This window comes from Antechinus flavipes, chromosome 5, assembly GCF_016432865.1.
Source record: "Antechinus flavipes isolate AdamAnt ecotype Samford, QLD, Australia chromosome 5, AdamAnt_v2, whole genome shotgun sequence".
In the NCBI taxonomy this organism is placed as follows: domain Eukaryota; kingdom Metazoa; phylum Chordata; class Mammalia; order Dasyuromorphia; family Dasyuridae; genus Antechinus; species Antechinus flavipes.
Window position 1 is genome coordinate 89531028 of NC_067402.1, and position 13275 is coordinate 89544302.

The 13275-nt window shown below is 34.5% G+C and overlaps 1 protein-coding gene across 2 annotated transcripts in view; it reads right to left on the bottom strand.

Moving 5' to 3' along the window:
* LOC127564957 (polypeptide N-acetylgalactosaminyltransferase 11-like) overlaps positions 1-13275 on the bottom strand; it is a 99484-nt gene that overhangs the window by 53448 nt on the left and 32761 nt on the right. The gene's annotated exons all lie outside the window — the stretch shown is intronic.

Sequence of the window (13275 nt, forward strand, 5' to 3'; positions counted from 1 at the left end):
AATCAAACCACAAAATAAATAAGAAAGAAGTCAAAGAGGTAAATAGAATACTAGAAAAGTTAGATATGATAGATCTCTGGAGAAAATGAAATGGAGACAGAAAGGAGTACACTTTCTTTTCAGCAGTTCATGGAACCTATACAAAAATTGACCATATATTAGGACATAAAAACCTCAAACTCAAATGCAGTAAGGCAGAAATAGTAAATTCATCCTTTTCAGACCATGATGCAATGAAAATTACATTCAACAAAAAGCCAGGGGAAAGTAGACCAAAAAATAATTGGAAATTAAATAATCTCCTACTAAAGAATGATGGGTGAAACAGCAAATCATAGACATAATTAATAACTTCACCCAAGAAAATGACAATAATGAGACATCACACCAAAATGTATGGGATGCAGCCAAAGAGGTAATAAGGGGAAAATTCAAATCTCTAGAGGCCTACTTGCATAAAATAGAGAAAGAGAAGGTCAATGAATTGGGCTTGCAATTAAAAATGTTAGAAAAGGAACAAATTAAAAGACCTCCAGTCAAACACTAAACTTGAAATTCTAAAAATAAAAGAAGAGATCAATAAAATTTAAAGTAAAAAAACTATTGAATTAATTAATAAAACTAAGAGTTGGTTCTATGAAAAAACCAACAAAATAGACAAACCCTTAGTAAATCTGATTAAAAAAAGGAAAGAGGAAAATCAAATTGTTAGTCTTAAAAATGAAAAGGGAGAACTCACCACTAACAAAGAGGAAATTAGAGCAATAATTAGGAGTTACTTTGCCCAACTTTATGCCAATAAATTCGACAACAAACGAAATGGAAGAATACCTTTAAAAATATAGCTTGCCCAAACTAACAGAGGAAGAAGTAAATATCCTAAATAGTCCCATCTCAGAAAAAGAAATAGAAAACGCTATTAACCAACTCCCTAAGAAAAAATCCCCAGGACCAGATGGATTTACATGTGAATTCTACCAAACATTTAAAAAAACAATTAATTCCAATGCTATATAAACTATTTGAAAAAATAGGGATTGAAGGAGTCCTACCAAACTCCTTTTATGACACAGACATGGTACTGATATCTAAACCAGGTAGGCTGAAAACAGAGAAAGAAAATTATAGACCAATCTCCTTAATAAATATTGATGCTAAAATCTTAAATAAAATATTAGCAAAAAGATTACAGAAAATATCCCCAGGATAATACACTATGACCAAGTAGAATTTATACCAGGAATGCAGGGCTGGTTCAATATTAGGAAAACTATTAGCATAATTGACTATATCAGTAACCAACCAAACAAAAACCATATGATTATCTCAATAGATGCAGAAAAAGCATTTGATAAAATTCAACATCCATTCCTAATAAAAACACTTGAGAGTATAGGAATAAATGGACTTTTCCTTAAAATAGTCAGGAGCATATATTTAAAACCATCAGAAAGTATCATATGCAATGGGGAAAAACTGGAACCTTTCCCAGTAAGCTCTGGAGTGAAGCAAAGTTGCCCACTATTCATTATTATTCAATATTATATTAGAAACACTAGCCTCTGCAATAAGAGTCGAGAAAGAGATAAAAGGAATTAGAGTAGGCAATGAGGAAACCAGACTATCACTCTTTGCAGATGATATGATGGTATACCTAGAGAACCCCAGAGATTCTACTAAAAAGCTATTAGAAATAATTCATAACTTTAGCAAAGTAGCAGGATACAAAATAAATGCCCATAAATCCTCAGCATTTTTATACATCACCAACAAAATCCAACAGCAAGAAATACAAAGAGAAATTTCATTCAAAATAACTGTCGACAGCATAAAATATTTGGGAATCTATCTGCCAAAGGAAAGTCAGGAATTATATGAGCAAAATTACAAAAAACTTTCCACACAAATAAAGTCAGACTTAAATAATTGGAAAAATATTAAGTGCTCTTGGATAGGCCGAGTGAATATAATAAAGATGACTAATCTATTTATTTAGTTCTATACCAATCAGACTTCCAAGAAAATATTTAATGATCTAGAAAAAATAACAACAAAATTCATATGGAACAATAAAAGGTTGAGAATCTCAAGGGAATTAATGAAAAAAAAATCAAATGAAGGTGACCCAGCTGTACCTGATCTAAAACTATATTATAAAGCAGCAGTCACCAAAACCATTTGGTATTGGCTAAGAAATAGATTAGTTGATCAGTGGAATAGGTTAGGTTCACAAGACAGAATAGTCAATTATAGCAATCTACTGTTTGACATTCCCAAAGATTCTAACTTTTGGGATAAGAATTCATTATTTGATAAAAACTGCTGGGATAACTGGAAATTAGTATGGCAGAAATTAGGCATGGACCCACACTTAACATCGTATACCAAGATAAGCTCAAAATAGGTCCATGATTTAGGCATAAAGAAAGATATTATAAATAAATTAGATAAACATAGGATAGTTTATCTCTCAGACTTGTGGAGGAGAAAGAAATTTGTGATCAAAGATGAACTAGACACCATTACTGATCACAAAATAGAAAATTTTGATTATATGAAATTAAAAAGCCTTTGTACAAACAAAACTAATGCAAACAAGATTAGAAGGGAAGCAACAAACTAGGAAAACATCTTCACAGTTAAAGGTTCTGATAAAGGCCTCATTTCCAAAATATATAGAGAACTGACTTTAATTTATAAGAAATCAAGCCATTCTCCAATTGATAAATGGTCAAAGGATATGAACAGATAATTTTCAGATGATGAAATTGAAACTATTACCACTCATATGAAAGAATGTTCCAAATCATTATTGATCATAGAAATGCAAATTAAGACAACTCTGAGATACCACTACACACCTGTCAGATTGGCTAAGATGACAGGAAAAAATAATGATGAATGTTGGAGGGGATGTGGGAAAACTGGGACACTGATGCATTGTTGGTGGAACTGTGAACGAATCCAACCATTCTGGAGAACAATCTGGAATTATGCCCAAAAAGTTATCAAACTATGCATACCCTTTGATCCAGCAGTGTTACTTCTGGACTTATATCCCAAAGAGATACTAAAGAAGGGAAAGGGCCCTGTATGTGCCAAAATGTTTGTGGCAGCCCTGTTTGTAGTGGCCAGAAACTGGAAATTGAATGGATGCCCATCAATTGGAGAATGGCTGGGTAAATTGTGGTATATGAATGTTATGGAATATTATTGTTCTGTAAGAAATGACCAGCAGGATGAATACAGAGATGCTTGGAGAGACTTACATGAACTGATGCTAAGTGAAATGAGCTGAACCAGGAGATCATTATATACTTCAACAACGATACTGTATGAAGATGTATTCGGATGGAAGTGGATTTCTTTGACAAAGAGATCCAATTCAGTTTCAACTGATCAATGATGGACAGAAGCAGCTACACCCAAAGAAAGAACACTGGGAAATGAATGTAAACTATTTGCATTTTTGTTTTTCTTCCTGGGTTATTTCTATCTTCTGAATCCAATTCTCCCTGTGCAACAAGAGAACTGTTCGGTTCTGCACACATATATTGTATCTAGGATATATTGTGACATATTTAACATATATAGGACTGCTTGTCATCTGGGGGAGGGGGTGGAGGGAGTGAGGGGAAAAATCAGAACAGAAGTGAGTGCAAGGAATAATGTTGTAAAAAATTACCCTGGCGTGGATTCTATCAATAAAAAGTTATTATAAAATAAAAAAAAATGGTTCTTAGTCATCTCCCAGAGTTATTTTGCTGGGCATAGCTGGTTCAGTTCATTACTGCTCCATTGGAACTGATTTGGTTCATCTCATTGCTGAGGATGGCCAGGTCCATCGGAATTGGTTGTTGAAGTATATAATAATCTCCTGGCCCCGATTGTTTCACTCAGCATCAGTTCATGGAAGTCTCTCCAAGCCTTTCTGAAATCATCCTGTTGGTCATTTCTTACCGAACAATAATATTCCATAATATTCATATACCACAATTTATTCAGCCATTCTCCAATTGATGGGCATCTACTCAGTTTCCAGTTTCTGGCCACTACAAAGAGGGCTGCCGGATGTGGCTCTTTTCAACAAGGAGATAATTCAAGGCAATTCCAGTAGACTTGTGATGGAAAGAGCCATCAACATTCAGAGAGAGGACTATGTGGATCAAATCATAGTATTTTCACTTTTTTTCTTGTTGTTTGCTTGCTTGCTTATTGTCTTTCTCGTGTTTTTTTCTCCCTTTTAACCTATTTTTTCTTGCTCAGCATGACAAATATGGAAATATGGTTAGAAGAATTGAACATGTTTAATCTATATTGGATTGCTTGCAGTCTGGGAGAGGGAGAAAAATTTGGAATATAGTGTTTTGCAAAGGTGAATACTGAAAACTATCTTTGCATGTATTTGGAAAAATAAAATACTATTTAAAATAAATTAAAAATTAAAAAAATTAAAACTATAAAATGTTGTTTTTGAGCCAAGAAAAAACATGGTCAGACCTTAGGAAGATTATTTAGGTCCATGTATATAGTTTTGTTTGGAGAGAGAAAAGTAAAATAGAAAGATAAACTATGAAACTCCTAAAATATTCTAAATGACAGGCGATAAGAATCTGAAGCAAGACCATTACTCTGTGAGTGGATATAGAAGGCTGAATATGAGAGAGGCAGAGATAGAATTTAAAAGGACTTGTTTACTGATTGGCCATGGGAAATGAGGGAAAGCATTAGAGGTGGTTCTGATATAGGTGGTTCTGATGTCATTAACCTGAGTGATGGGGAAGATAATGGTGTCCTCAAAAGAAACAGGAAAGCTTAAAGGAAGGACAAGTTCTATTATAGCAATAAGAGATGGCATTTGTGCAGTGGTTTAAAGTTTGCAAAGTTCTTTACATGTATTATGTTATTGAAACCACTCAGTGAAGTAGGTTGCTTTGCATCTGAGACAGTTGAGGCTCAGAGACAAAAGGCACCTTTTTTAACAGATAGTGTTGAATGTAGACTTCAGGCCCAAATCTCACAATCCTTCCTCTAAATACATAATGCTTCCTCTAAATAGGCTTTTTCTAATTAATTCAATTTTGGATGATCAGATATCTAAATGGACATAGATAGCAGTCAGTCAGTGATATAAGAGTGGAGTCTTAGGAGAGAGATTAGTCCTGGACACATAGCTCTAGATGTTAATTACATAAAGATGACCATTGAATCCACAGGTTCAGATGAGTTCAAAAAAGAGGCGAGCAAAGAGAGAGAAGACAGAGCCTTGGAGAATACTTCAGGGAGTGGCAGATCCAGCAAGGTAGTCTGAGAAGAAAGAATCAGAAAAGTGGGAAGAAAACCAAGAGAACACTGGGTCAGTGAACAGCATCAGAAGCAGTAGAAAAGATAAAGATTGAAAAGGACATTAGATTGAGCAGATATGAAGCTAATGGTATCTTCTGTGAATTATGCAATGAAAAGACAAATTAATGAGTAAATTGGGAGAAAAAAAATGCAGTAAGTATAGAAAAGCTTTCCAGGAATCTTAAAGGTGAAAGCAAAGATATGAGATGGGATCTGATGGGGATGATGGCAAAGTCAAAGGAAAGGTTGATTATTATGATGGGGAAGACCTAAGCACAGTTGTACACAGTAAGAAAGGAGATGATAGATAGATAGGGAGAGACTGAAGATGGGAAGTGTGGGGAATGTTCAAAAAAGCTTTCTCCTGAAGAATATGGGAGAAGAGGGGATAAAAAGCACAAGGAAAGAGGGTAATCTATTAAGGAGATGGCTTATCTTTTTCTCAGCTGAAGTAGAAATGGAAAGAATGGATAAGGATTTAAAGGCATATTGACATGGAGGAAATAAGGGAAAGCATGATGGATGACCTTGATTTTTTTTGTAAGGTAGAAGGAAAGACAGCTTGGTGTAGTAGAAAGAGCTCTAGATTTGGAGTCTGAGGCCCTGGGTTAGGAAGGATCTTAAGTATACTATTTTCTATCTTTGTATCCTCAGCCAAGTTATCTTCTCCTCATCTTCTCCATTCATAGAATGAATGGGTTAGACAAAATTACTTCAAAGTGCTTTCCCATTTTACAGCTATGATCTTATGATCTTCTAAGATAAGAAGAATGTGTAGGCAGTAGCTTGAAGAGTTAAGAAGATTTCAAACAATTACTCCAGGGAGTGGGTCAGTGACTTAGTCAGTGATGAACAATAAGATTATTAGGTGATAGTAAGAGCCCAGTGGAGATTAGATAATATACCTTTGTAGCAGACTTCTTCTGAGGCCATAACAACATAAAGATTAAAAACAGAAAAAGCAGATAATGAGCTGAGAGGGGCAAGTCGAGTGAAAGTAAGAAGAAAGGGAGAAATATTCAAACATGGAGAACTATGTATATTTGAAATGGATAACTGTGATCAAGACTGTGAAGAAAAGAATTTAAGAAACAGATTAGTAGAACAAGAAGGAATGGAAAAACTAAAGATCATAGAATGGATGAAACGTAGGTTTAGGAAGAATAAGCCAAAAAAGAGAAATGGAAGGATTATGATCAGAAGAGGAATTCCAGAATTCAGGAATGTGGAATTAACATAGTGATGGATGATGGTGGGATATCTATGACCACTCCTGTGGATGCTTGAGTTAGAATGGAGATGCACATCATGGGAACTAAGCAAATTGATGAAATGTGAAGGGACATTCAAGGTGAATACTGAAATTCTCAAGTGTGAAAGTAAGTGATGAGATGGAGAAGACAACTATGAGCCAGGTACTAAGCTCCTTCAGAAAGGATAGAGAGTGACCTAGAAATCAGTAACATCGAAAATGCATAGAATGGTTGTCAGAGGAGAGCTTATAAAGTAATGGAAACTGAGGGCAGGTCTGGAAGTTGCAACAGAGTGCGTGCAGACTCCACTTTCTGAACCATGTATATCTAGAGAGCTTAACAGAAGGGAATACAGTACTAAGGAGAGGGGAAGACATGAATACAGTGTCTTCATAGTTAGATTTCTTTGAATTCGGGAAGATGGGAAGTATAAGAAGAATTCTATGATAAAGGGGAATTTGTTAATAGACTAGGGGGATGTCCATTAATCAAGAAATGGATGAACAAGTTGGGGTATATGATTGAGATGGAATACTATTGTGCTATAAGAAATGATGAGCAGAATACTTTCTTTTTCTTTTTCTTTTAGCTTTTTATTTTCCAAAATATATGCATAGTTTTCAACATTTACCCTTGCAAAATCTTGTGTTACAATTTTTTCTCCCTCCATTCCTCCTCCATCCCCTCCCTTAGACAGAAAGAAATACAATATATGTTAAATATATGCAATATATACATATTTCCACAATTATCCTGCTGGAGAAGAAAAATCATATCAAAAAAGAAAAAATGAGAAAGAAAACAAAAAGCAAGCAAACAACAACAACAAAAAGGTGAAAATATTATGTTGTGATCCACATTCAGTCTCCACAGTAGGATGTATATGTAGAAGGCTCTTTCCATCATGTCTATTGGAATTGGCCTGAATCACCTCATTGTTGAAAAGAGCCACATCGAACAGGGTTGATCATTACATTATCTTTTTGTTGCCATATACAATGTTCTCTTGATTCTACTCACTTCATTTAGTATCAGTTCATGTAAATCTCTCCAGGTCTTTCTGAAATCATCATTATTCCATAATCAGAATATTTTCCAAAAAACTTGGGATGACTTATGTAAACTGATGCAAAGTAAAATGAGCAGAACCAGGAGAACACTGTACACAATATTGCACAGTGATCAATTGCAAATGATTTAGCTCTTCTCAGTAATACAATGATCCAAGACAATTTCAAAATCTAAGGATTTCAACATAATGAAAAATGCTATACATCCCAGAGAAAGAACTGATAGAATCTAATTGCAGACCAAAGCATACTTTTTCAACTTTATTTTCCTTAGGGTTTTTTTTTTTGGTCTGTTTTTTTCACAACATGTCTAGTATAGAAATATGTTTTGCATGACTGCACATGTATAATCTAAATCAAATTGCTTGACTTCTCTAGGAGGTGGGAGCAGAGAAAGAGAGGGAATTTTTTAACTCAAAAATTTTTTTAGGTCCTCTAACATTTTATTGTTTTAAAAATGTGCTATTGACATTATTCTTTGGCGGGAAACATGAGTTATGTAGGTCTTTGCAAATCTGTATCAATAAAATTGCATAATGCTCACATAATTATATTTTTAGTACTATATGTGTTCAGCCTAATAATGTTTTATTCTTTTTAACTTTTTATTACTTTAGTTTCATTTCTCTGTGGTACATGCCCATTAGGACTCATTAGTTATTATGGAAATAACTCAAAATATTTTAAAATGAATGTTAAAATTTGTTTTTGCACAATATTGAGAAAAAATTTTTAAATAGAATAGGGGTATTAAAGTGGAAGCATGATAGAAGGGACACTGGGGAGATTGGGTTATTGAATGGAGAGTGAGAGAATGGAGCAGGCATAAAGGGGTTTATTTGGCAGAGACTCTGAATTACAAGATTTAGAGGAAGGATTAAGAGACAGGGCCTGAGCTGGAGATTAAGTTTACCCACTCTCTGCTTATTAAAGTTGACCTCAGGATAATCCATTGACTAATGTCTAAAAGTATGTGGTTAAGGCCTAAATATGTCTGGCATTAGAACAACTGGAGAAGATACAGTACACTCACATAAACTATTTTAGTTTTTAAATAACTTCCAAGTTAAAAAAAATCCTAATGTTTAACCAAAAGTTCCTTTGACCTTTTCTAAGTGGATAATCTTGACTTTGACCTAAGAGAATTATTTAGAAACTCATGTCCTCTTATGCTATCTTCATCTTCTTATTTTAAATAAACTAAATTTATTAAATCTCTTCATATTTTATGAACTAAGTCTTTTGGCTGCGATCTCCTGGACTTCTCCCAACATCTATATGTCCTTTTCAAACACTTTTCTCTAAAGCATACACAGTACAATGCAATCAGCTCACAATTTATAAGTAGTTTTTGTTCTGAAAGTTTGTTTGGAAACTCAGGGTTTTTTTTCCTCACAAAAACAACATTTCAAATAGTGACTTATTACTTAGCTACCTCATTAAAGCATTATCTAATCCAGGAAGTAGTTAAAATTACCTAATTTTCCCCTATAAGTTGACTGATCTATTGTCTCTATACTTTAAAGTCATTTAAAAAAATTATTATTCCCTCATTCTCCCGTAGCTTCTTCTACTTAGTCTTTTCCTTTGGTTCTTCCTTCACTGCCTTCTCCTCCCATAATACTTTAAGCATATTATGGGCTGTTGTGGGCTAGCCTGGGAATATTTTGATTAATGGGCAAATAGGACTTAAGTGAGGCAAAGTTGCATAAAGTCATTGGATTCATTCTCTTTTCCAGATCCACCTTGGTTCAGGGGCAGGACAGTCACAACCACTGGTTGAGAAATGGTGGAAGATCTCCAGGTCTTTGTTGCCTAAGCTCTAAGTGCTGTCCAATACCTGCCTCACCTGCCTTCCTGGCCAATGGAACAAATTGCTCTCATCCAGACCTTCTACTGAGGGAAGTATTTATACTAACATTGCTTTTATGTCAGTAATTCATTCAATGATTCAGGAAATGTTTACAGCCTTGGTCATAAACATAATGTCATCCTCCAAAAGAGGAATTCCCTCTCTCTCTTCATGGTTTTAACTAGAACCCCAATTCATCCATAGCATGAGCCAGTTACTTTTTATATATAGATGTTTGCAAGCTGGATGATATAAACCTATATAGTTCTTGTATATTAGTAGTAAACTAGAATGATGATGATGACAATAAGATACATTTAACAGGGTTTGCATGACACAATGGGAAAAATGCTAGATTTTGAGTCAGAAGACCTGTCTTTCAAGTACTGACTCTGTCAATTACTAGTTGTTTGACCTTGGGAAAGCAATTTGTATTTGTTCTCAATTTGCATAATAATAGCTAGCATTTTTTTCTCTTTCCTAAATCTTTTTTTAAAAATAATTGTAACTTTTTATTGACAGTACATATGCATGGGTAATTTTTTTTAACAACATTATCCCTTGAACTCACTTCTGATTTTTCCCTTCCCTTCCTCCACCTCCTCCCCTAGATGGCAAGTAGTCTTATACATGTTCAATTTGTTATAGTATATCCTAGATACAATATATGTGTGCACAACCGAACAGTTCTCTTATTGCACAGGAAGAATTGGATTCAGAAGGTAAAAATAACCTGGGAAGAAAAACAAAAATGCAAACAGTTTCCACTCATTTCCCAGTGTTCCTTCTCTGGGTGTAGCTGATTCTGTCCATCAATTGGACAGATCAATTGGAATTGAATTAATTCTTCTCTTTGTTGAAGATATCCATTTCCATCAGAATACATCCTCATACAGTGTTGTTGTTGAAGTGTATAATGATCTCCTGGTTCTGCTCATTTCACTTAGCATCAATTCATTTAAGACTCTCCAAGCCTCTCTATATTCATCCTGCTGGTCATTTCTTACAGAACAATAATATTCCATAACATTCATATACGACAATTTACCCAACCATTCTCCAATTGATGGGCATACATTCATTTTTCAGTTTCTAGCCATGACAAAAAGGGCTGCCACAAACATTTTGGCACAGGTCCCTTTCCTTTCTTTAGTATCTCATTGGGATATAAATCTAGTAATAATGCTGCTGGATCAAAGGGTATACACAGTTTGATAACTTTTTGGGCATAATTCCAGATTGCTCTCCAGAATAGTTGGATTCATTCACAACTCCACCAAGAATGCATCAGTGTCCCAGTTTTCCCGCATCCCCTCCAACATTCATCATTATTTTTTCCTGTCATCTTAGCCAATCTGACAGGTGTGTAGTGGTATCTCAGAGTTGTCTTAATTTGCATTTCTCTGATCAATAGTGATTTGGAACACTTTCATATGAGTGGAAATAGTTTCAATTTCATCATCTGAAAATTGTCTGTTTATATCCTCTGACCATTTCTCAAGTGGAGAATGGCTTGATTTCTTATAAATTAGAGTCAATGCTCTATATATTTTGGAAATGAGGCCTTTATCAGAGCCTTTAATTGTAAAAATGTTTTCCCAGTTTGTTGCTTCTCTTCTGATTTTGTTTGTACAAAGGCTTTTTAATTTGATGTAATCAAAATTTTCTATTTTTTGATCAATAATGATCTCTAGTTCTTCTTTGGTCACAAATTCCTTCCTCCTCCACTATCCTATGTTCCTCTAATTTATTTATGATCTTGTTCTTTATATCTAAATCATGAACCCATTTTGATCTTATCTTGGTATATGGTGTTAAGTGTGGGTCCATGCCTAATTTCTGCCTTACTAATTTCCAGTTTTCCCAGCAGTTTTTATCAAATAATGAATTCTTATTGCAAAAGTTGGGATCTTTGGGTTTGTCAAACACTAGATTGCTATAGTTATTGACTATTTTGTCTTGTGAACCTAACCTATTCCACTGATCAACAAATCTATTTCTTAGCCAATGCCAAATGGCTTTGGTGATAGCTGAAAGTGCATTTTTAATGGCACTTTAAGCTTTTTTAAAAAAAGACCTTACAAATATTGTCTCATTTATCCTCACAAACAACCCTGGGAAGTAAGTGGTATTATTACCTCCATTTTAGAGATGTGGTAACTGAGGCAGTCAGGCATTAAGTGATTTGCCCAAAGTCATACAGGTAGTAAGTATCTGAGGCAGGATTTGAACTCAAGTATTTCTGATTGCAAGTTTAGTGCTCTATTCATTGGGTTATCTAGCTGCCTATAAAAATGAGGGTTAGAGAAGATGACCTATATAGTTTATCTCTCAGACTTGTGGAGGAGGAAGAAATTTGTGACCAAAGATGAACTAGACACCATTACTGATCACAAAATAGAAAATTTTGATTATATCAAATTAAAAAGCCTTTGTACAAACAAAACTAATGCAAATGATTAGAAGGAAAGCAACAAACTGGGAAAACATTTTCACAGTTAAAGGTTCTGATAAAGGCCTCATTTCCAAAATATATAAAGAATTGACTCTAATTTATAAGAAATCAAGCCATTCTCCAATTGATAAATGGTCAAAGGATATGAACAGATAATTTTCAGATAATGAAATTGAAACTATTACCACTCATATGAAAGAGTGTTCCAAATCACTATTGATCAGAGAAATGCAAATTAGACAACTCTGAGATACCACTACACACCTGTCAGATTGGCTAAGATGACAGGAAAAAATAATGATGAATGTTGGAGGGGATGCGGGAAAACTGGGACACTGATGCATTCTTGGTGGAGTTGTGAATGAATCCAACTATTCTGGAGAGCAATCTGGAATTATGCCCAAAAAGTTATCAAACTGTGTATACCCTTTGATCCAGCAGCATTATTACTAGATTTATATCCCAAAGAGATACTAAAGAAGGGAAAGGGACCTGTATGTGCCAAAATGTTTGTGGCAGCCCTTTTTGTAGTGGCTAGAAACTGGAAAATGAATGGATACCCATCAATTGGAGAAAGGTTGGGTAAATTGTGGTATATGAATGTTATGGAATATTATTGTTCTGTAAGAAATGACTAGCAGGATGAATACAGAGATTCTTGGAGAGACTTACATGAACTGATGCTAATGAAATGAGCAGAACTAGGAGATCATTATATACTTCAACAACAATACTGTATGAGGATGTATTCTGATGGAAGTGGATTTCTTTGACAAAGAGACCTAACTCAGTTTCAAATGATCAATGATGGACAGAAGCAGCTACACCCAAAGAAAGAACACTGGGAAATGAATGTAAACTGTTCGCATTTTTGTTTTTCTTCTCAGGTTATTTTTACGTTCTGAATCCAATTCTTCCTGTGCAACAAGAAAACTGTTAGGTCTGCACACATATATTGTATCTAGGATATATTGTGACATATTTAACATATATAGGACTGCTTGTCATTTGGGGGAAGGGATAGAGGGAGAGAGGGGAAAAATCGGAACAGAAGTGAGTGCAAGGGATAATGTTGTAAAAAATTATCCTGTCATGGGTTCTGTCAATAAAAAGTTATTATAATAAAAAAAAAAGAGAAAAAAAGAGAAGATGACCTATAAAACTTCTGCTGTGATACTATTAACTAAATACACTAATTTTCTTAAAACTAGCATTTATTGGATAATAGAGCTCTTTATTGGACCTAGTCCTATTAGAATTACTGTGCTGTATGAATGTCAATTGTCAGAAAAAAGGAGA